A 25,013-nucleotide genomic window follows, 5' to 3' on the forward strand; every position below is an offset into this window, starting at 1 on the left:
CCAGCTCCCCAGGTCGGCCAACCCTCCCAAGGCACTGTGGGAAATGGGGAGGTCTCACAAATTGGGGGTGTGGGGGACGACAGGCCAGTCTTCTACCTCCTCCTTTTCAGTCCTGGGCTCACCGAGAAAATAAGCCCAGAATAACAATCGGAGAGCTGAACCTTTTTTTTTTTGGTTTCCCCTCATAAACAGTGTAAATAAGGGTTGAAAAGTTGCCTGGCTGGGTTGTCTTTCTTTACCGTATAAGGAGCAGGGAGAAGGTAAGAAAGAGTAAGGCGCTTGCTGCAGCTTGAACAGTCAAATCTGGAGTGTTCATTTAAGTACAATTTTAACCACATAACAACACAAATGATAACGTACCCAATAATAATCGGCAAACATTCAGGAAAGAATTGGTGTAAGAATTCGCCAAAAATAGAAGATCTGTAAGCTATCAAGGTAATGCTGTGCATTGTGAGCCATTCCGCCAAAGAGATTTAGCGAAGAGAGAGAAAAAGTATAGAGATCCTGGGAGATCCTGGTCAAGGAAATACATAGGATTTACGTGGTTAAGCCCTATTTCATACTTGCTCCCGTGTCGCGGGATGAAAACAGCCCATCTACATGCTTACAAGGTATTGTAAGGTGTCGACGTTCACAACTTATTGTAAGGTTGTCCCGTGTGTTTTCAGTTCTCTCTAAACACAGGCTCAGTCACTGGTTAACTTTCTCTGAAACCATGTCTCTCCCCGCCCAACCCCTTGAACGACTTCTGTGGGCAACAAAATGCTGAGCTATAGCAGCCTCTTGAAGTGCAAATGCTCGTGCCTTCCATCAGGGTGACAGCTGGTTTAACCTGCAGTTGTCTTGACCACAGGCAAAAAACTGTGTGTCTCAAGGGGGCTGAGTGAGAACCAGTGTCAGCTGGTGAAACTTGTTTACCTTACCTACCTCATACGTTTTTCATCATCACTGGTTTGGATAGGACCAAGAATGCATTTTTGCATGTGGGAGATGAAATTGATTCTCCACATTACCCTTAAAGAAGGAGTGCCGTGATTGTTGTACTTTTTGTACGCGTCTATGGAGTTAACATTACTCTAGACCCCCAGGTGCGGTTATAATATTCAAATATGTCTTCCCTGTGTATTTTTGGTTTCTTCCTGAAAGCTGAAAGACTTCGAGTCAAAAGGCCCAATGGAAATAACACAATTTTAGTGACACCATAACCCTAACCCCTCCCACATCAACATACAACAACAGCTGTGGGCAAGGCTTAAGTGCAGGTGGGTGGTGCTAAAGTGAAAACCATGTATACTTAAGAACTGGTGGGTGCGGCCACGGGGGGGGATCACGGCACTCTTTAAAAAGACAAAACTGAGAACACTGCTGTATAGGACACTGACAATAACATCGACCACTATAGGGAAACATACTTGATGCAGCAAGTATACAAATGACAATGCCTGGCCAAGCTGACACAAACTCATACACACTCAAAGTGTGCTCTTTTTGTGCATCTGTGGACGTCATCCTACCTATACATTTTGAAACTATAGTTAGCTATATCGTGAAATGGCAGAAGAGAACACAAATTCCTAATCCGAAGAAGACCGCTTCATACTGTTGTCCATCATAAACACCCTCACTGCATCGCAATTCTTCAAGGTGACATATTCCAGTACGCAATGCTGCGTGAAATCGATGTTGTGTACACCGATTTGCGCACTTGCGAGTGGAATATGTTTCAGGCTTATATCTTATTCTTAAGCCATCAGTTAGGCAGTTAGGCTGGGAGTTCTGCAGTCTAAAACTTCGTATCATGTCTCTCCACCCCAGCTATGGATGGATGATCGTTTGAATATTCAATATTAAGACCAGTAGAATGTTCTGTCATTCAGATCCCTAACCCCAACCCCAGAAGTCTTCATCTACATCCCTAACCCTAACCCCAGAAGTCTTCATCTACAGTGCTAAAAACAACACAGTGTTTTTCACAGTCTCTGGTCATTCCTCAGGATGTCCCAGACATGAAGAATAATAATACCTCCCCCCCACAATAAATAATACAGACAGGAGCTCTGCATCGGAGATGTCCATTACAGCCCTGGTCAGACAAGCTCTGTCCCTCTTCATTTTCATGATGGGACTCGTGACCACAATGAATCATGTTTCTCAGTCAGCATGTGGAAACAGATGACCAGAGGGGTCAGCCATCCACAACAACATAAACTGGTCTTATCTTCACCAAGCTTAACTTTTGACTGTATAAGAAGTAAATGAACGAGCATCCAACAAGAAATGTCAAATAGTGATATTTGTCAGGTGAAAGAAGCACTGTCTCCACTCACAACCTCGCACATCGCGGCCGTTGTGCTGTCTCCGTTGTGTCCCCCCCACCCCCCTATTAGTCTGATTATTAATTTAGCCCTTCCCATTGGCCAGAGGCAGCTTTGCCATTGCTTGTCGTCCCATTGGCTAGAAGCAGCCAATCACGTCAGTATGACGATCAGAGCCATGATGACGATGTAGTCACTAGTCAGGTTTCACCTGACAAAGAAAAGAAGAAACTACAAATGCAGTCAATGTCAGCATGAATCCATCTGGTCCAAGTACAGCCAACAAAGCAGTTGTTGCCGTGACTGTGGCATGGAACGTACTGTACAAGGTAAGACTCTCGTCTTACCTCCTAGTTTTGCTAGGGATTTGTGGGGATCGGACAGTTCTTGAAAAGCCTTTTAGACTTTGTAAACAAAAAGGGCAGATATGACAAACTTAAATATACAAAACCTATTACTGAAATATACAAAAATACAGTTTTTGTACAGATGAATTCAAAAGATAATGCAAAATAATTGCGATTAGCTCAATTAGAATGTGATAAGTGATCAGACAGTAATAATTGTGACAGGCCAATCCAACAGTATAAAAGACTGATTATTATAGTGGGCACCTCTGTATGCATGAATACAAGCATCCACACTCAGTCAGTAGATAAATAAAGGTTGGAACACACAAACAGACCTTTGGCAGACACAGTACAATTGCGATTGTTTCAAAATTCCAAGACGCCAAGAATTATGCCCAGCAGGACAGCCACTAATAAAGCATGCCAATTTACACTCACTTTGCAAACAGTTAACAGACATGCAGTGGGCTACACAATGATCAAGTAATGAAGTCCTCAGCGCGTAAAAACAACTCCAGACAGACTGAATTTACATAATTACATAGGAGCATTTTGAGTTAGGATTTTTCTGCTTCAATAAAGATTTATGAGTCAGTAATTCAGACTGGCTTGCTTACATCTATCTGTTGAAATGAGAGAGAAGAACTGAGAGAAGTCCTAATTTCATAAACAGGATCTCTATGATGCTGTGCCCAAATGCATTAGAAGATGCTTTTACAAACCAAACCATGGTGGCTATTGGCTATGCCTATCTGATCTATTTCAGACACTCCTCAGAATCAATTACTTCTTTGATGAATTGAGAATAAACTTTCACCAGCAAAAATAAACTTTTTCTTCAATTCTTTTAAAATTTTAGTCCGGGCACCTACAGTAGGCTAGTAATCCAGCCTGACAGTGTGTCACGGGTTCGAGTCCCGATCCCGACGACCTTTGCTGCGTGTCTTTCCCCCAATCTCTCTCCACGTTTCCTGTCAAGCTACTATGATCCATCAATAAAAAGGCAAAAAAAAGCCCCAAAATAGAATTTAAAAAAATATTAATTTGTAATTTTAGAATCGATTCAATCCACCAATTACATTTACTGTTGCCCTTTTGTCAAAATAGGAGACCTGATTTGAGAAATGGACGACACATGGGACGAATCTTTTAAAGAAACCAAAGCGCATAGACGACTGACATCTGTAATTCCACCATCCATGTCATTATCCTCACAGACTGCCTGCAGCTGGTGTCAAACTGTTTTCCTAAACCTAAACTTACTTAAGGCCAGGGTAACATACATGGTTTCTGTCAAGTCCCAACAACCTGATTGTATGTCAAGCTGATTCCCTTCCAAGTAATAGTTCCTAGGTAGGCAAAAGGTGGGTGGTATGGTTGTCAGTAATAATTCATCTAAATGTTGTCATTGCTTTATGTCTTTATCTATCAACTAGCTAGGGAGAAGAGGACAGATATGAAATTGAAGAATTGTTTATATTAAAGGTATATTCAGTGATTTCACTTAATTCAAATATCACTTATTTTTTTGTTTTGTTGTGATAATCCTCCCTACTATAGTGTGTGCTGGCCATATAAGGAGTTCCTCCCTGTCCCCAGTTAACCCCTGGGGGTCAAAAAACCTTAGGTTTCGTTTTTGACTCTCTATCCTGATTGGACGAAAGGCTGGGTCCCACAGCCAAAAACGAAACCTAAGGTTTTTTGAGTGAAATCACTGAATATACCTTTAAATGACCCAGCCCCAAGTTGTTTGTATGTGCATGGAGTGTGATAGAATTATCACTTTTCATGACATTGTAATATTAGGCCTGTCACAATTGCATAACTGTCTGATCACAATTTTGTATTAATAACAAAAGGATAAAACAAACACAAATTTCTTTGGTTGGTTGGAGCAAATTGACCACCATAATACTAAATAGAACTATAATATCAACACCACCAACAAGAATTCACAATAATGGTGAAGCTCCATGAATGGCTGTAGTGAGAAGTTGTGCAACAGCAACAATCCTCCTGGAACCCTCAATGCTCCTCCTCAGTCCTCAGAACCCCCTCCTCCTCCACCCTGCCTCCAGGCATTATATGTCAGGACCACAGCCTGGGCTTAAAATAGAAGCTTCAGTGACAAGAAAAACCTTATCCCAAACCACTAATCTTTTTGTTTTGCTTGAGCCAAGAATATTTGAATTAAACCAAGGGTGTGAGCAATCTACTGACTAAAAAAAATGGGTAGCCTATGTGAGGAAAAAAAGAAAAGAAAAACAGAAAAGGAAATACAGAAGTGTAGCAACAACCAACCACCTCCACAGGGCACACTGCATAGTTTTTTCCTTACATTGTGGAAACATTAATTGCCAGCTGACAAGCCCCAACACAGACTCTCATTGAGCAGGTATTGGTATAATCTATAGGCTAGAGTTTCCAAGCAACTCTCCAGAAGGATAGGCCGCATCATCCGCATGATGGATGGAGCGTAAGCCTAAATTAGCCTATACTTTGTCACATGCCGGTGTCACTTGATGAAAATGTGACACCGTCGTGCCATGAAGCATAAATTGGACTTTACCTTCGAGCAGTAAAATGTCAGCAATAGAGCTTACCTTGCAGAGCATGTGACCACATGTGTTACTGTCCCACCCTATGGCAGCAGTTTGCAGTTTACAAATGTTTGCATCCATGGCAAGCAATATACTTTATTCCTTATTTTCCCTTTTAATGTAGGCCTATTCAAAGTAGTAATACACTCGTTTCTGCATAGTGATTGGTAATTATTGTCAGTCATTGCAAACATTATGTGGTATTCTGTGTGTTTTGTTTTCATTCTCCTGAAAAGCAGACCAGCCACAGCTCACAGCTATGTCCTTGAGGACGTCACAAAACCGAGGAAATGTCTGATGAAATCAAAGTGAAACATTCAAGATTGTGAAAGTTGGATAATAGTTGAAAATCCATACAGGTACAAATAAATGTCATAGTGACACTGTTCTTGTGAAGCATATTTGTACAAATCACAATTCCATTTGACCACAGGAAACAAAACACTAGTCGACATTAGGCCTGTTACAATTATTACATAATCACAATTATTTGAGATACCGGTAATTGTTTTTGCATAATTGTCAAAATAATGTTCATACATCTTCCAAACATTGCAGAAATAGCTGATCTACAAGTTTACAGAAATTAAACGTTTATTCATACATACGTCCTATGTTCAATGCCAAAATTAAATTGTTAATCGCAATTATTTTTATGACAATAAATCGTCATTTGTCATTTTGTAATCGTGCCTAGTCAACATGCCACAAGCAGCCAGGGGCAATGGCATCCATATTTCTCTTGCATAGTGCGGCTTTGCCTCTCAACACAGCATTATGACTTCATTTTACTGCACACATTATTGATTGCTAAAGATTTCGACAAAAAGGCCACACCATTATTAGACATTAGACAATGGCGTCTTCCGGTTGTTACTCTGAAAATGAGTAGAAAATAAAGAGGATGTCCCGCCTCCACCAAATTTAGTTTTCACCTTTGCAGTCATGTATATAATACCTACTAGAAACCAAATGAGCCTAAGCCAAGTTATTTTACAATATATTTGTGTGAACAGAAAACACAAACAGATTCTTCCACAAGCATTTGAGACCAGACTATTGATAACCAAACTCACGGCAGATTAGAGAGAACGAACATATATCAAGCCAAAAAAACGCTCCAATGCAAATCTGTAAAATAGGCCAAAACATTTCTATAAAGCAGGGGTTTATATAAAGGGTATATAAAGGGTTTATATATGGGGTATATAAATCAGTTGGACGCCTGTCTGACTGCTCTATATCACAGCATTGCACAAAGGCATCTCAGCACAACAGCAGGGCCTCTGGCCTGAGTCAATGCTAAATAGCGAGGCGCTCTCTGCCCCATATATTGTTATTTATTATTTCCCGTTGCTGCTCGTCTGTGTGGATCCTGTTATATTTGGACGGCCCTTCGGACCAGCGGCTTTTCGTTTGGTCATGAGAGAAGCCTTTAGATCTCCTTCCAAACAATGCCCTGAAGCAACACGGTATGGAGTAACGGGCGTTTTATGACACAGGCGACAGGCGATGGGATGGAGGCATGTAAGGCTACATGATTATCTCAGTCCGTTTGCCTAATGATACAATCATCACAGTTATCAATCACTGCAGAGCAAAATCTGGATGATTCTGGAGTGTTCATTTAACTCAAGAGGGGTCCACAGGGGTCCATTTACTGTTAGTGTAAAAGTGGACAGGTAAGTGTCCATTACATTGTCAGTTTTAATTACCTTGCCATAATGTAACACTAAATATTGGTTGGTTATCTTCAATAGTTGCCCCATATATATAAATAAATGATAATCCAAGATATTCACCCCATTGACATTTTAGCACACAAACACGATCAAAGTAGATTGTGCAACTGCATAAAATGACAAAACCTGACTATGCTTTTTACTATGATTGGTAAAGGTAGGCTATTTGTTTCACAATGCCACACATGGTGATTCGGTCACAGACGCATGAAGACAAAAGTGGGGACGCAAATTGTTATTTGTGATTGGTCAGAATGAGATGATGTATGATGATGTAGGATAAGAGAACCCCTCAATTGTGGAAATCAGAAAACTTTCGTTTTTATACACAACATTAGTACATTTTAGCTGTGGCTTGCAAAGATTGTCTAGTCCACTAGTGATGTTATCGTAAAATTAGACATCAATTCCAAGTAACATACCATATAGTGACAGAGCAGCTGAACATCGGAATGCACTGACCCCATGGTTAGTGGACCCAAATAACAAAAACAAAAAGCTAAAACAGTTAAATTCTTTCCTGCTCTTTCAGATGGCTTTAAGAGAGAGATACTCTGCATGTGGGCCTCCGTTCCCACACTACACTCCCCAGAGGAGCTCCTGTCTCTGTCCACAACAAGTCATACCATGACTCATGGACATGTGGCAAATTTAACCTGCTGGCTGCTACTAAAAACAACTGAGTACATGCTGAGTCGTAGTTTAACAAAACTACTGAGTAGTAGCATGTGCACTGCAGTTTCCGGCGGACACAAAAGCTAACATTAAAATTGCAAAGCATTCGGCTGACTTAATAAAGAGAGACAGGTGGGAAATCACTCAGTGCCTTTTGTTTGATGAAGTTTCCAACAGCACATCTGTGGCTGTTGATGCACTTTGGCTGGTGTGAGGAATTGAAGATCTTTCTTTATGATTACAGGACAGCGTCTCTCTCTGACCACACCAGGGCCACCATGCCCGCCAGCCCACGTCTGTTCTGCTGAAGTGAGCATCTGGTATTCAGTCATTCCTATGGGGAATGACGGAAGACAAAACAACTCAAGGCTACATCCCCGATGTAGGCATATGGTCAGAATGCATTGCGAGTTTAAGAACAAACATTGTCTGTCATCCCAAGTACAACAATGACAAAATTAATGAAGCCACTGCAGCGTGAAGGTGTCTTTGGATTCCATTGAAAACCACCAACACAAAGTGCACCTTCCAATCCCTCCTTGATTAGGGTTGACTCGCGCCGCCCGCCCTTTTAGTGCTCGCTCTTCTCATGCTCTTTTCAGCAACGTCTCATTGGTCACATTACAGACGGACAGCAGTGAGTTGAAGAAAACGGTAGTACTATGAATGAAAACTGATCCGACAGCAGCAAGAGGTTGGAGGACAGAGCATTAGGAGCAGAACAAGGGGGTTGGGTGGGGGGGGGGGCTAAATAAAGGTTCAGAAACAGTTGGTTCCGATGGCTTTTCCGACACGAGTTTCAAAGGGCCACCTGGCTTCCATGGTCCACTGTGTGGCAACAGATTTTTTCCACTACAGGCAAGTTACTGTATTTGTTAGCTTGAGAGCCATGGATACGACCTCAACAGAGCTTCCAGGTCGGAAAGCGGTAGGTTGGCTCATTAACTCATCAAGTAGCTTAGCGTCAAGGCTACACACAATCAAGATTAATCCAAATTGGCAGTGAACTGATGTTATCGCAGATGCAGACTGTTGGCCTTTGGCTGATGATGCATGTGCTGTAGACTGTCATAACGTGTGCCAAAGCATGCTTATGGCTGATATAATACGTTTTCATTAGACTTTGGAAAAAGTCCCAAGTCAAGCTTTTTCTCAAAATAAAATGCAAAAATGTTAAGCATCAATACATTTTACAGCCTTGAATGTTTCTTGGAAAAACTTGGAAAATACTTTTCAGGCCCCAATACTGTAAGAGATTCTTCAGTGGGGTTGCCCATGGTGTACCGATGTCTGCTGATGATCATATAATGGCCACTAACATCTGCATATATTCTACAGTGGTGCAGTCACAAATAATGCCTGGCGATATCTAGCACGGAAACTCAACAGTCGACTATGCTCTGTCCTGGGATAACAACTGGGATGCAAAAAAAAGCCATAAATACCAGGCATAACTTCCATGTCAATCCCATACCACAGCCCCACCTTCCAAAGGAAGTCACACACCTCTTTCAGTGGTGCAACAATGCAGACACGCAAAGACGGCATGCCAGCAGACTGACAAGATTACACCAAATGTTTCCTACCACACAAAACCAAGTCTCTTTAAGGTGATCAATTTCCACAGAATGGACCATTGAACCTCCCATGGAAAGGGGGAAAAAGCAGGTTGACTGACTGCAGTTCTCTCTCATCACTCACTCCAGACTGATCAAACACAATGGACATGCATACTCACAGGGCGCTTACCACTAATATGCCAAGCATGCAACAGTCAGTTGCCCTTTTCTGACTGTCTTACTAAATACACATTACTGTATGTCAACATGCTCTTTGACAGCACACAGCCTGCAAAATATTAGCACTGTTTCTGTGTTTGGCTTTGGTTCAGCGGTCTGTTGAGCGTGTGGTTATTATTGTCCCTATGGCCAAATCAATGCAGGACTTCAGCTAGATGCTAGAATCAGATATCAGGCAGATACCCTATCTTAGCATGGTATTGGTTGGTAGTAGTGCTGTAAAACGTCCCGAGCACCTAAATATTGAGACAAGAGCCATGTGTCACATCAGAAAAGAAACATATCGGTGCCATTTTCACACATTATAAAAAGTTAAACAGTATAAAAAGTTAGATGCTTCTTCTAAATGAGTAAATGTATCTCAATTACCTTTGAACAGGCGATACTAATTTATACATAATAAATACTAATAAATGTCCCTCCGTGGCCTCGGATCTTTGCCAGAGACTATACGTACTGGGCCCCCAATAGCCGTATTATGGTCAAGTTTTAAGCTAATTTTGATTGTTGCAATAATGTATCGTTAATCACGTGTATTTTGTACACAATAATTGTGGTGAAATGAAATGATAGTCATCCCTGTGCTTACATTTAGAAATAAACAAAAACAATGTTGCATTAATGCATCCCATGCTTCAGTGTATCTCTGGACCTCCACATGCTCAGCTAAGGGAAAAGGGGGGAAAAAAGCTCTACCGGAAATGCTTCCTGCAGCTGCTAGGAGTATTATTCTCCACCTTGAAGCCAAGCAAAAGACAAATGGCAGCCAAGTCATGTGACCTGCTCTGCCATTCAGTCTTATTCCGCCCGCTCTCAAAACATTCTAGTCATTCTTGTCTCACGCGCCAAGCAGTGCCCTTTTCTCCAGATCACAGTAATTGACTGGTAAATACGGTCCGCTGAAATGGGCACAGTGGCCATCAGATATGTGGATGACCGCAAGCCTCTCTGCTAGCGGCCAGTTTATAAAACCTGACTTGACTCTAACCCTAGCGTCAATATTCTGCACAATATTCTATTTTCTTATTTTCAGCGAAGATATTTAGTGTGCAGCAAAAACGGGGGGTGGGGGGTCTAGTATAGAGCCCTGAGGGACTCCGGTCAACTAAGTATAGGGTTTAAGTGGTTAAGTGGATCAGATGTGATTGTCTGAACATCCCATGTGCCGGGCTGTAATCACATAAACACGGCAAAATCGCTTCTGTCAACGCCAAAGGATTTGGGACTCCCAGGTGCACAGCAAACCCATCTGTGAGACCTACACGGTGCACAGCAATGAGCAAACCGATCTGTGAGACCTACACGGTGCACAGCAAACCCATCTGTGAGACCTACACGGTGCACAGCAAACCCATCTGTGAGACCTACACGGTGCACAGCAATGAGCAAACCCATCTGTGAGACCTACACGGTGCACAGCAAACCCATCTGTGAGACCTACACGGTGCACAGCAGACCCATCTGTGAGACCTACACGGTGCACAGCAGACCCATCTGTGAGACCTACACGGTGCACAGCAAACCCATCTGTGAGACCTACACGGTGCACAGCAAACCCATCTGTGAGACCTACACGGTGCACAGCAGACCCATCTGTGAGACCTACACGGTGCACAGCAGACCCATCTGTGAGACGTACACGGTGCACAGCAGACCCATCTGTGAGACCTACACGGTGCACAGCAGACCCATCTGTGAGACCTACACGGGCGTTTCAAACACTAGGTCCGTCGTCCAAAAGGTAGAGAGAACGAAATGCTTCCAAAGTTGCTCATGGAAATAAATAGTTTCAAAAGTAAGAAATGTTACCAAAGTCATATTGTAAAAGCATTAGCCTGGAAAATGATAACCTCTCCACGATGTAAGGCAGATTACATGAAAGCCAGTGGGCTTGTAGTAGATTAGTAGGGAAAAATTTGTAGGATTATTTTCCTATACTGGAAAACTTACTACTGTGAAAAAATTCAATTGAAAACAGTTCTTTACAAGCATGTATTGTACAGTATTACAGTGCTATATACATACTGCTGGTACACAGACAGTATGAAAAATCACACCCGTGTGAACTGAGTGGCGCAACTCCGTGTGGGGGTCCAAGGAACTTCCAGACCCACAGGAATGTTCGAAACGGTCGAGAAATTACAGAATTACCGTGTGGGGGGTCCACAGGTGGTCCGACTCCCTCTACTCTACTGTACTGTACTGTACTGTAACACCCGAAATCACGTAATGGCTGCTAAAAACTCAGCTTCCCATCATGCAGCTGGGCACAGTGTGAAGGTCAATTTGTTCACCTGTTGGTACTCTAAACAGACATAGGGACAGACACACGCACATTGGTATTCCTTGGAGTGGCTGCACCACTCAAAAACTGTGTGCGCTCAAATCACTTTTCCAACAGCTTGTGTGTGCACACGTGCGTGCGGGTAACGAGTGGCTCTGCTGGTGCCCATAGGAGGATCGGGAGGGACAACGCCACACTCTGTGGCTCTGTCTCGACTGGCACGGACAGGTGTGCCTAGGAGGGTGCCAGCGCCATCGTGGCCTGAGGCGATGCAGAGACAGCGGCCAAAACCACACACACCAAACATGTTCAGTTCATTGGTGCTTTGGTGACACGCAGCGATATGCATTCTCACTCTCTCACACACACACACACACACACACACACACACACACACACACACACAGTACATTCCTGCAAGGAATAACGTGGCAGAGCAGCTCTGTTATTATGACATCTCTAACCGGGAGCTGAGCGGGGCCCGGGAGGTCGCAAGCCGGTGGGGGTGAAAGAGAGTTAAGGAGGAGGGTCAAGGAGAGGGCTGAGGATGGCCAATTATGTCAACAATCTGGACTATTTGGTCAACTAGTTGGCTTATTAATCAGAAGTATTAGTTACAATAAAGGGTTAATTGACAGGGTTAATTGTGCAGCCCTAAAGAGGAAAGGAGCCCACAAGGGAGGTTGCTCTGCACTCTATAAGCTATACCCCCGGCTGCTACACTCGACTCCTTTAAAAGTCAAGAGAAGTTTCCATGGATCAGTAACCAGGAACAAGGAAACTATCAAAAACAACCCAAACAAAAGGGAGGCTTTGGGCAACTGGGAAGGCGTGAAAAAAGGCCCCCCTCCCCTTTCTCTCTAAAGCTGCAGCAGTGTGGCCTGCTTCCACCTTTACAAGCTTGTACCCAGCAAGCTCCTCTCTCTCCATACTAGTTCTGTGGGTACTTATGGAAAATGTCTTCTTTGGTATTAAAAGCGGGGGGAAAAAAATACATTCTGATTACTGTGTGGACTAGAGAAGCATGCAGCAAAAGAGGAATAGGAGTAGGCGCCTGGGCCGCCTGGGCGGGAAGAGGCTGACAGAGGCTGCTTCAACAAGCTTTACTTTTGTGTATGTTTGCAGTGTTGTTGTGCAATCTGTGTTGGGGGAGGACTCCCCTCCAAGCTCAATGGGAAGTAAGCTTGTTTTCTTCCCCTGGAGCTCTGGCTGAGATCGAGATGTGAGAGTTGCAAAACATCGCCAAATGTAAGGGGCTTAATTCAATATACCGCTACTGCTGCAAGAATCTCAGAAAGAGAGAGAGAGAGGGAGATATAAACAGAGAATGGGAGATGGAGAAAGGGGGGGGGGGGGGTGATCAAGAGAGAGAGGGGGGAGAGAGACCCACACAGACAGTTGCCCTTGGCAAAGCTACACTGAACCACAACAAACAAAAGCTTTTTCGACTCCACTGTCCACCACACCCTGACCAATATGTTTTCTGAGCGAGCCAGGCCGTGAGGGAGTGAGGAGGGCTGAGAGCCCGAGGGCCCACGCTGCACTGATAGGCAGCCAGATCAAAGCCCCCACCCCACCCCACCCAATGCTTGGGGAGCAGAAGAACCTGAGCGAGAGATGAAAGGCCAACTGTGGGAGAAATGATGAAGGGCAGAGCAGCTCCTCCCTGCATGGCGTTTTAAGACAACAGGACGGTGAACAACACGAGGAAGGCAACATGCGCCGTGTGTGTGCGTGTGTGCGTGTGTGTGAGTCTGTGTGTGTAGGAAGTCAGGGGGAGTCAGTGGAGACATACACACACACACACACACACACACACACGGCCAGAATCTGTCCACAGGATAAGCGGTGCAGTGATAAGACAACCACATGCAATATCTGTACCTCAGAAAACAAGCTGTCAAGCTAATATGCTTACCAAGAGAATAAAAAGGCATCAATGCTGGGGAAGCACGGAAAAACAAATTCCTGTAAAATGTAGATGTGTGTGAGCGGGAGGAGGGGGTTCAAAAGGCTATTTCTATGGAATAATACCATCCTAATGAAGACAGGAAAAACAGAAAAGTATGTGGAAACTGGAAATTCATGGGAATTGGCAAAAGGTAACAGAGCCTTCAGCAATGGAACTTGAACAAGTCCTCCTTGATGCCCTTGTTGTGGAGGTGCCGACCATGGTGAAGTTCAAAAATATTAAGTAGTCGCACACTCGTAGCCTTGACAACAAAGTATTCTTCAGGTAATACACTGAAGACTTTGGTTTCTGCTTAATAAATTCACATTGTATTGAGGCTAGGTGTGCGACTGCTTTATCTTTTAAACTGGTTCATCCATGCAACACTCACCAAGAAGACAAATTCCTGCACAGCTTCTGTGCTATGTGGCTGTAGTTTGCACCATCAACACCATGTTGCTGTAAGCCGGAGACATGATGGCAGTTTGAACTTCGGCCAGTTGTTTCTCTTTACCATGTCAAAATGTGAGGAACAGGTTTCGGCCTTGGAACTTGGAGAACAACATGTTAGCATTTTCAGCATTCCTCCTTCACACTAGACTCAAACTACCTCGACCATTTCTCATTCAAGCTCCCCTCAAATATGCTAGCTCAGAGCCAGCAGAGCCCATTGTTTTGATGCTATGCTAACAAGTCATTGGTAAGGTAGCTGCAGGATAAATGTAGGAATGTTTTTTCCCGCCGCAATGTGACATGCGTCTGGCAAAAATAAGGAACAGACCAAAACATTGCTGTTTAAAGACCCTTCCTGGTGTTGGTGCTCTTTGGTTTGGGCAAACCTAAGGGCTAAGGGTGGTGTATAATGTTATAATACAGACAAGCTACACAGAGACACTGGCACTAGAGTAGTAGTTCTCAAAGTGGGGTTCACCGTGCACGTGCAGGGACCCTCTGGGTTCCAAATGGACCGTTGCAGGTCTGTAACTCTACAAATGGAACAATTGGAGTCCATTTGGTTCCACACTTTCAGAGTTATGGGGGTCCTTGAAATAAAAAAAAGCTTAAAAAGAGAACCACTGCACTAGAGGTGCACTAGTGCAGTTTTTTGTGCAAAACTAATGCTTGGCATGGATTCAAAATCATGAAAACCCCATAGTTTGACATCTAACATGGTACTTAAATCATAAGGAATGTTTGACATATTTGACAGTTTTGCCTGCCATAGGATGAAAATGATAGGGTCACAAGATTCATGAATGTATATGTTAGTTACCCGTTCTGAATATACAGTATGAACACCAAATGATGTACAGTGTGAATGACTGATAGGGAGGGAATTGTTAACAGATGATCTTTGGTAGTTGGGGTGGGCACAAAGGTAGGCTAATGTAATTGTGTAAGATGGATGGATGGATGGACGGACGCCTGTATGTATTTTACCGACAGCACGGGATCCGTGTTCCCCCTCCATGTTCTGATCCAACAGATATAAACGTACACAGTAATGTAACTTTGGGATTTTAACCGAATCATCCAAATGGACCCGCTCATTACATGTTGTGGTGTCGAAAAAACACAAACACCTTTAGGCTACTGGGAAAGTACGTGTGCATCACAGTGCATGTGTGGACGTCTGGCCGATAACGCACGGTGGAGGTGGGGGGGCGGACATTGTGGTGGCGAAACGGTGCGCCACGGCATGTGGAGATAGGCCCCTTGTGTTTTACAGACAGACAACCTTTCCATGAATTATTAGATTTTAGGCCAATAAAAAAAGACTATATACCAAATATCCCACTTTAAATAAAAGAAGCATGTCGGCTGCCGGACTATGTATTGTTGTTGTTAATAGAAATAAACACAGCAGAACTCTGGAGGAAGTGGACTAAGAAAGGGTTGCCGAGGTGGTGCTGCAGAGGGGTAAAAACAAAGAAAAGAAAAAGCACCTTTGTTTTCAAGTCAAGTGCCTTGCTCAAGGGTGCTTCACATTACATGGTCACTTACATGGTCCCACCCATTGCACCCAGGCCAGGATCTGACCTAGCAACAAAAAGCCTGCCGTTTATACTCCCTTTTTTACATCCCATACTCTGAACCTTGCCTGAATTCATAACCTAGTTTGAGGATTTAAAATGATGACGGGACCCAACCTAAACTTTCTCCCATAGTCAATACCACAGATTATAGCTATGAGCTAACACTGGCTTTGCTAAATCGCAGTAGAATGCTGTGCTGGTTCTACATTATGCATGTACTGTATGTTAACGAAACCATTTCACAAGGACATTTAGATTTTTGGTCAAGTGTAAAGGTTTTCACTGACATTATTACATATGGGTCCAAGAGTGATTAAACAAACAATAATAGCCTGCAGTTGATCCAAATATGAATATAAGATGAACTTCTTGTATCCAGTTAAAAGCACCAACCACTGAGAATGAGACAAACCTATATAAACTGAGGCAGTTATGAGAAGGATGCAGGAACAAGAGGAAGTGTTTGTCTCACATGCATATCCTGCAGACACCACACTATGGTGTCTTCATGCCTTCAGGAGAACAGAGGTGCTGTGACAAATGCTCAACTGTGTTCCTGCCCACTGATTCTGAAGAACTAGGTTTGACTTTAAAGAAAAATAAATGAGATAACCTGAAAGCATTTTTCGTCCATATGGTATGCACATACCATATCATGGGCGCAAAATGCCCTGATCAGCGAGTTCCCGGTGTGATTCCTGCCATCTTGGCCAGCCAGATCATGCTTTGTCATTTCCCGCTTCTCTCTCTCTACTTCCATCACATTTCAAGAACGGCTTAAAAAGTCCCCAAAAACAAATGATAAATAAATGCAAGTCATGTAAGGTTTAATTGATTACATGTTTAACCCACGTGTTTTGACAGTGCATGGTCTTGTAGCACAGAATAAAGAGCCACCAAATACTACTTGGGCCAGCAGCTTCTATTGACCTATAAATCTTTTTCTTTTTAGATTAGAAAATGGGGGGGGGGGGGGGGGGCTGGGGGGGTAAATGCCCCAGGGCACAACATTGGATCCTACTAACAATGCCTAAGTGTCTCAAAAGCTGCGCTGCTGTCTTTGCAAACATGCCTGTTTAACACGCGCACAGCTCTGTTTTTAATTAGCCTAAATGCTACATCCAAAGAGAGCCTGCTCTAATTGACGGTTGCGCTACTATCCTATTTCATAGCTGAGTTCCTGCAAAGGGAAACTTAAAAAACACTTAATTCAAACACTTAATTCAAAAACACTTTAAAAACACTTTATTAGCATGAAAGGCGTAATTATTTCACCGTGATTTAGAAAGTGGTGCAGCAAAGGAATGGCTATTTTGAGATAATAGATTTTTCTGAACAATTTGCAGTCAGTTGGGTTTAGTGGGTCATACTGGGAGTGATGACTTGGATTAAAAAAACCTGAGATAATAGATAGACATTTTGAATAGCTTAAAATCTTCCTTTTTTTCTTCATCGTTCACTTGTTGCATTGAGAGAAATTACAGTTTTCCCTAATCTCATTTACTGACAATATTTACCCAAAATAGCCCTCACAGCCGGCTATGTCGTCTTTACACAGCGTTTAAGTAGTCACAGAATATTCTTCTTCACTAAAATCACACCCCGAAATGAGAGCCGTTCATTGCGCAATAATGAAACAAACAAACACGTGATTGGCAGTGAGGGCCATTTAAATAAATAAAAACACGTCCAAACACATGATTTGCAGTGAATGAGTTTAAGTGCCTGGGTAACATTGTTAGAGAGTATTGAATCTTAATTGATCATTGGGCGCAGCTAAGTGGAAACTTGCAGGGAGCTCTTCCCTTTGGTTTCAGTGGGGACTGGTGAACACTGTACCCATACCAATAAGACCATAAGCAAATGAACAAATGTAGGCTTGCCTTGGATTTGTTGTATGCTTGCAAAGTGCTTGCAAAGAAACATGATCATATATAATTAAAAATGTCAAAATGAATTACTTGATCTGATGTAGTGCTGCACGATTCTTGCTAAGATTCTCATCTTTTCCAAGAAGATATTTATTGTCTTTAGTTGCTGAACATTACTACTGTAGTCTACACTAAAAATGTGGCACCTGGAGCCAACTACGGTGGCTTTCTACAGACAACATAAAAGTTCTTGACATAAACCTCTCTTAAAGTCCCTCTCTTTTCGATTAATTGTGCAGCACTAACTAGTGGTGCATACAATTAATCGATAGAACATCAGGACGATAGGCGAAGCGATCGAGAGGCTGCTGTATCGATATGGCACGAACACGGCATGAATAATCTGGGTGATTAGTGATGACAAACGTATGGACTCTCAGAAATGTAATTCATGACAATTCTTATACTCTGAATGTAACAGATTATTAAGGCTGAGTCATAACCTTTTAAAGAGTCATTGAAAGATTTGAGAGGAAGCTGGTAGAGAGAAACAGACCCTCAGGTTAAGGGCACAGAGGGGAGGGCAATGTACGAATAATCTCAAGGATGTGGTTCACTCTTCTGCTCCCGTTTCCTGAGGCACAAGAAAGACAGCAAGAAGGTTGGCTATAATAATACCTTTGACTTTGTGTGCACTGTGCACTGTATCATGCGCTCAAGGCGCATGACCGCAGAAGGCCAACAAAATGGAACTGAATCTCCTCTGCACTGCAGAGTGTTTGCAAACAGCCATGTTACTGACAACAGATACCCTGGCTCAAAGTGAATGAAACAACTTTCAACCGGTTGTGCAAAGGGAAATTGTAATTTGTAAAGTTTGCAGGAGGTTTGAGCTATGAGCCAAGTTCACAGTCAATAATGTACTACTCATGTCAATTACATTTCATCCCTTTTGTTATGAGCTGCACAGAGCTATTCTTCTTTCTCAATAGATCTTCCTCCTTCCCATCCATCCCAATCATTGCCACTGCCCATTGCCCAAATACACACAATTAATGACTGTATACTATAAAATCACAAACAGCGATTATTTGCTTTTAAAAGCTTTTTGCTTTTTAAAAGCCAAAACAATACAACTATGATTTACCAATGCAATGCAGACCTGATGTAGATAGTGCTGTGGTGCCACCGGGTTGGGACTTCTAGTCGGACATCGATCGAACTTGTTCAGTCAGGTCACGACAGGCGAGAGGGTGGTAAAGATGGGGGAGAGACAAGGAACAACCAAGCAACCAAGTCTATGAAAACAAGCCCAAAAGAAGTGACCAGTTTCACCACTTGAGCCCAATTACATCAGCTATTTTCAAAAGGAATCTTGAAAGCAAGCAAATACAATTCAGAAACAATCCCAACACAAAAGCAACCTGCAACTATGAATATTCACAAGCAACTTTACAGGAGAAAAAAAAGCTAAAGGTCATTTGCAGACCAGCGCTGCAGACTCCTGTGTAGAAGGCATGTCATCAGATTTCCTCGCAACGCTGAACTAAATGCCAACTTTTGGCAACAGACTGCCAGTCTGTTGTAGGCCTAATCATTCTGTTGTAGTGTGAAGTGTGGTGGACAGTCACCTTTAAGGTAGCTCCAGACCACACAGATGGTCGGCCGCGGAAGCAGTTGATTGCCATTGATATCGCCGTGCTGACTGGTCGGAAGCCGTTGATGAAGAACGGAGCATGCTCGGTCGGTTGCCGACCTCGAGAGCCATCGATATCCATGTGGTAGTGATGAGGGGGTAAATACTCCACTGTATAGTGGATCTCTAGTCTGCTTGTCATGTGTCAGGGCTGACTACTGGTGTAGTGTGAACTAGATACCATCTCGCCACATCAATCCGAGAGCACGCTCAATGGACCTCGAGACAGCTTCACCTTTATCATGATGTATCACAGCACACGCACGCTCAAATGACTCCACATTTTACACAGCCCTTGCTGGGTTATTGGCTCATTTTCCCCTCCCAATGTCTTCACAAATTGTACAGTAAGCATACATTGCCTTATTACGCAATACCTCTGGTGGCTACTTCCTTAAGTGGTACAACGACATTTTCCTCATCACTTTAGGCCACTCCCCCTTTGTGTGTGTTTTGTTATGGTCTCAGATAGGCTACTCCCAGACAGTCACTTCAAGAAGATGCAAGATGCAGCTTACAGCACGCGTCTCTTCCGGGTTTTAAAACAGCTGGTGGATGGAAATTAAGCTTGCGTGCGGCTGCAACTTGCAGCGTTGTTCAGAAACAAGCCCAAACTAAAGCAACGTGCAGCTATGCATATTTTGTGCAACTATGCTATTTTACAGGAAAGCTAGCCCAAAGTCGCTTATAATAAGCAGAACTGGCAACACTGACAACATCGCTGCAGGCTACTTTGCATGCACAAAAACAATGTTTCATCGGCCGACTGGTTTGTGCTGAACTAAATGTGTGAGGTCCCACTATTTTGACTGAAACACACAGCTCATTAGTGCAGCAAGCTACAGTGCGCAATCACATGACCTCAAGGCAGCACAAGTCTGTTTCAAACTAGAAAGATGTGTTGTCTTGCCTCATGATGATGATGACGAGTACATTATTTCCTATAGGACGCAAGTCCTGGCTAGCATTTTTAGGCATCAACTCTCGCTTGGGAGTCAACGATAATCATTGTTTACAAACAGATACGTTCAGTTCACCGTCCACAAAAACATGAGCATGCCCAAAGAACATGCTCATGCCCCACTTACTGTAGGGAGTCTCTAGGAACTAGCCATGTGTTCTGTTAAGGTTAAGCCACCTTAACAGAACACATACACAATGCAATGGAATTGAAACGGAGCTAAACCCAAGTGGTGCAGCTAGATCAGCAGTGTCATCCTCATTCTCAACTCACAATTTAACCACTTCAACCCTGCATACTTTGTGGACAGGTGTCCCCGAAGGGTCTATAGTCTATACTCTGTCCCCTGCTTTTTCCAAATATCTACTATTTTCAGCAACTGTGCACCTATTTTTGCTGAATGTTCATCCATGATGACATGGCCAGAATAGGGACGCTGGGGTTCATGTGGTTAACCCTTGAACTGGAGAGTAGCATCATGTGTAATGGAGGATTCCATTTGAAGCTGAGAAGTCAGGCGAGAGTTCTGACAGGGGGAGGGGGCTCCACTATAAGAGCCTCTCTTCCTGACAGCCAGCCACACACAGTGCATGGTGGGGGGAGGGTTTGAAAACGCCAAGGCCTCTTCCTGCGCCTGCAGCAATGGGCATAAGTCGATGAATCCTTCCACTCATTGTTTGAATTACATTTTGTTTCATTTTTGACACACACACACACACACTTTTTGTGGTTCTCTCGTCTGCACAGAGATGGACCTCTGAGGAGGCCAAAGTAGTTGTGCCAAAATATATGATGGTCAGGTGGTAATAGGCAAATTCGCCAATAAATAATGACAGTTAATGATAAAGGGAAGTTGAGAGAAAATGGGTATCATGATTCGTCACATGATGAATTATTGTATTCTCATTTGGCCCGGAAAATATCATGAGAATGCCGAAGTCATATCAGCCAGTTCTATCGACAATTACACATCTGGCTGTGGGGAAAATCAAACCCATCCACTGTTTGAGTCTGATTCTTATGCAGTGCTTTTACAGAAAATCTGTACCGACAAGGTAAGCCAATATCGTTTCCTAGCTTCAATTGACTCTATGCTGTTGATCCAAAACAATGAGCACTTGTACTCCATACAACACACTCATAATTATCCCTCCCCTTGTGAAAAAGAAAGAAAAAAATACACCACCTCCCTCTGTTCTGATTGGTGACAAGCTGTTGTGCAAACAGCATGATAAACCTGGAAACAGGTTTTTCAGGAAAGAAGATTTAAGTCTTGGCATAGATCTTAATGAGAACATGCCACAAGCTTACCTTGTTTCCAAAAGCTCAAAAACATGAGTATATAACCAAACACTGGAAACAAACAATCCTAACCCCTTAGTTGTTCCTCCTCTGCTGGCTCGCATCAGAGCAACCTGGGTTATATCTCAACATATCCCAATCCATTTGGCTTAAACATTCTGCAAGCGGCAAGCCCTAAAAGCCATGATGCATTATCTTGTTAGCATGCACTTCTGCCCATTAATTCCCAAAACAGGGATTTTCCCAACATTGTGTGTTTAATACTGTTATCACACAGACTATGTGCAGCCATTACCCCCACTCTACTAGTGGGAGAAGAGTGGCAAATCTTGCAAGCCCTCCCAGCGACATATTTGCCCTGCTACAAGCACACATGGTTTCAGTTAGGGTCTGTACCTATAAACAGTTGGCCGTGGCAGCTTATTGGTCAGGAAGTGCAATGTTGACTGCAAGTCAAGACAGGCACAAGCTGCTAATGAATGATATACACACACTACAACCTCCACCATCAGCTACAACAACACACTTTAGCCTTAGAAGGTGTTTAGAGGGCAACAGAAAAGTGATGCTGGACTCATGGCGTGTCCTTGATGAACCCACATCTCTTGAAGCAGCGACCTGAGAAAGTTGTTTTCATTCATATTCTGCTGAGACAAATACCACCACAGTGGTGTATGATCATGTGCTCAGAGTGTGATTTCTGTCAAAGTCACAGTTTATCTATTGGCCAATTTGGCAAGACTTGCAACTGGGTTCAGAATTACATTGAGAAATTAAAATTCTAAGCTAAGAAATTCTGCAATAAAAATCGGATTCCACACAGGCTGGTACTGGTTAGGCCAAACTAGGAAGTAGAATAATATTATTTACCAGTATTGGCTTGTGGCTAGATAATTTCAAGCCCAGTGTAAGTTGATAACATGTAACATGGAGGCATAAAACAGAATACGCCACTAAGAATGAAGAAATAGTACTATTAAAGAGCACGTTGTTATTTCTATGGTGTTGTTGATTTCTAATAAATCAACAACAACACCAACATGACCAATAGAGAACAACACCCCACTTGTCATTACTGACAACATCTGTGCATTATGAGCAATTTATGTGACGATCGGAGTGAAAGACAAACAAATAAAACATGAACATACATAAGCAGCTCTAACTTCACAGAGGATGTGGAAATCACTCAACATGTTCCTTAGCAGGTTCAGTGCAGCATGCATGGTTCCGGTGTATCATGTATGTGTTGCAATCACTGGCCTTGACTCACAAACAAAATGTGCAACTTTAAAAACAGGCCCAATGTAATAAGCATGTCTGCAAGTCCATCCTGCTTGTCATATATAAACAAAAACAGAGCAGAGCAAACAGCACAGCATGGTAAATGTAGGTCACACTGGGTTAAACGTTACTGAACTAATACATATGAAGAACAAAGTCGTCTTGGAGCTGTCATATTAGGAAAACTTGCAATGAACCAGATGCACCTCCTGCGCGTCACTCACGACTGTCACAACATCTAATTCATGTACCATATGCGTGATCTGTATACACAAGCTCACGTTATATATTATGTATCAAGTCGACAGTTGGTCTAGAAGACTAGCCTCATTAATGTACTTGCAGCAGCAGCACAACTCCAAAAGGTTCCCCGTCTGTGTTTAGGCCTAGAGGGCCTATTTACATTACTATGGAGTGGATAGACTGCTTCATATGGTCTGTGACAACTGCTCCAACTACGAGCATAAACACATTAACTGATGTCAAGTAAGTGGTAGACAAACAATCGCACCAAAATGGTAACTTATCGGAAACGTCGTCACTTAGCACAATGCAATCGTGGATGGTGGTGTAAGTCAACTTATTTGAAGGGGGGGGGGGGTCAACAACTTAATGATCAAATCTCTCCGTTTGGAACATAAACACATTTGGTACAGAGAACAGACTCAGATCAGTGTGAAATTAGTACATTTAAAAGTTGAAACTTGTGGACGGCGGTTTACGGAGCTTTGCTGCTCAATGGAAAATGTAGCCTACATGGGCTACAAAACATGTAGCCTACGTCATGTTAAAATAAAGACTCATTGCTACGAAACTCTTCGCGCACCCAATCATACCAAAATACAAGTTAAACTGGTGTATTTGTGCTGGTTATAAGTGCTTTATAAACTAACAACAGTCGCTTGCAAAACAGCCAGCTGCTCGCTCTCACTCGCTCGCTCGACTTGCAGACAAATAGTTTTCCACACCTGAAAAGCCGACAGACAACAAAGTTTTTTCTTCGCCTTTCCTCCAACCGTTTTCTCTTGGACACTTTGACGTGTGTGTGACTCGATCGCATAATAAAATCCTCCGCCGAGCCGGGGCGATGTGGACTTTTTCCATCTAAAGATAAACTTTGTGGACTTTAATAAGTGATATCCCCTCCACCGCCCGGGGCCTGTGAAGTGAAAGCCTACCGTTGTCTCCAGCCTGCCGCTCCCCGGGTCCACCTTCAACACCCGAGACAGCCGCCACCGAGTGTCCGCTGGGCCGTGGTGGTGCTGAAAGAAGAGCGGAGAAGGAGGACGGAGGTTCGAACGGCACCGACCGAGGCCTGCCTAGCCTGCCTGGGCCTCCCTTTCCTTTCCTTTCCGTCCCTTCCCTTTCCTTCTGTCGTCCCTCGGATGTGCGGGGGCCGGAGGGGGGACACTGCACCGCAACCCCCCGCCGTTCGAGCAAACTCTGGGGAAAAGTTTTGACAGCTCCTCTTCTTTTCCCCCCCTCTTCGCCACCCCCTGCCTTTTTCTTTTAGCTTTTCTCACTACTTCCACTGTAGATACGAATCAAAATACTGTCACAGAATATGGCGGCTGCATAAGCGAGCGCCTATCGCGAGATTATTTTTCCTTCTTTTTTTTTCTTTTTTTCTTTCCTTTTCAAAGAAGGTGAAAGTTTTGTTGTTTGGAGAGGAACCGAGGAAGTGCGTTTGCTAAATTAGCTTTGCAGAGTTCAAATCCTCACTGTTAATTTAACTTAATTTGACCCACGAGCCATGAACAAAGGCCCATTTGTACAACCAGTTATAATGGATACAGTAATTATGATTTTACTCTGTGTAGAGGGGTAGGGAAAGTCAGTCATGTCAATCTTATTAGAATGGAAACTATAAAAAGGAGTGGAGTAATCTACATTTTGACTTAATATAGACTGACAAATGGACAGTTTTTACTTGACTGTCTATACTCTGTTGGTAACAACTACTAACAGCCAACTTGCGTCCTATTTAAAACTGCTTTTTTGTGTACACTTGTGCACAAATTGAACTCATACACTTAAAAGTTTCCAAATAAAAATTCAGAGGTCAAACATCAGTTACATAGCCTAAATTGTAGGCTTTGCATGGATGGGGAAATGGGTGGTTAAATTAGTCCCAAAGGTTTTGC

At 43.1% G+C, this 25,013-nt stretch overlaps 1 protein-coding gene across 4 annotated transcripts in view; it reads right to left on the reverse strand.

Moving 5' to 3' along the window:
- tab2 (TGF-beta activated kinase 1 (MAP3K7) binding protein 2) overlaps nucleotides 1-24,407 on the reverse strand; it is a 48,727-nt gene extending 24,320 nt beyond the window's left edge. For all 4 annotated transcript variants that reach the window (XM_083790325.1, XM_083790324.1, XM_083790326.1 and 1 more), the window contains exon 1: nucleotides 24,048-24,407. The gene's annotated coding sequence lies outside the window, so the exon portion shown is untranslated. The remainder of the gene's footprint in view (nucleotides 1-24,047) is intronic.
- Between the last annotated feature and the right edge of the window lie 606 nt (nucleotides 24,408-25,013).

This window comes from Protomyctophum parallelum, assembly GCF_964188405.1.
Source record: "Protomyctophum parallelum genome assembly, chromosome: 19".
NCBI lineage: Eukaryota > Metazoa > Chordata > Actinopteri > Myctophiformes > Myctophidae > Protomyctophum > Protomyctophum parallelum.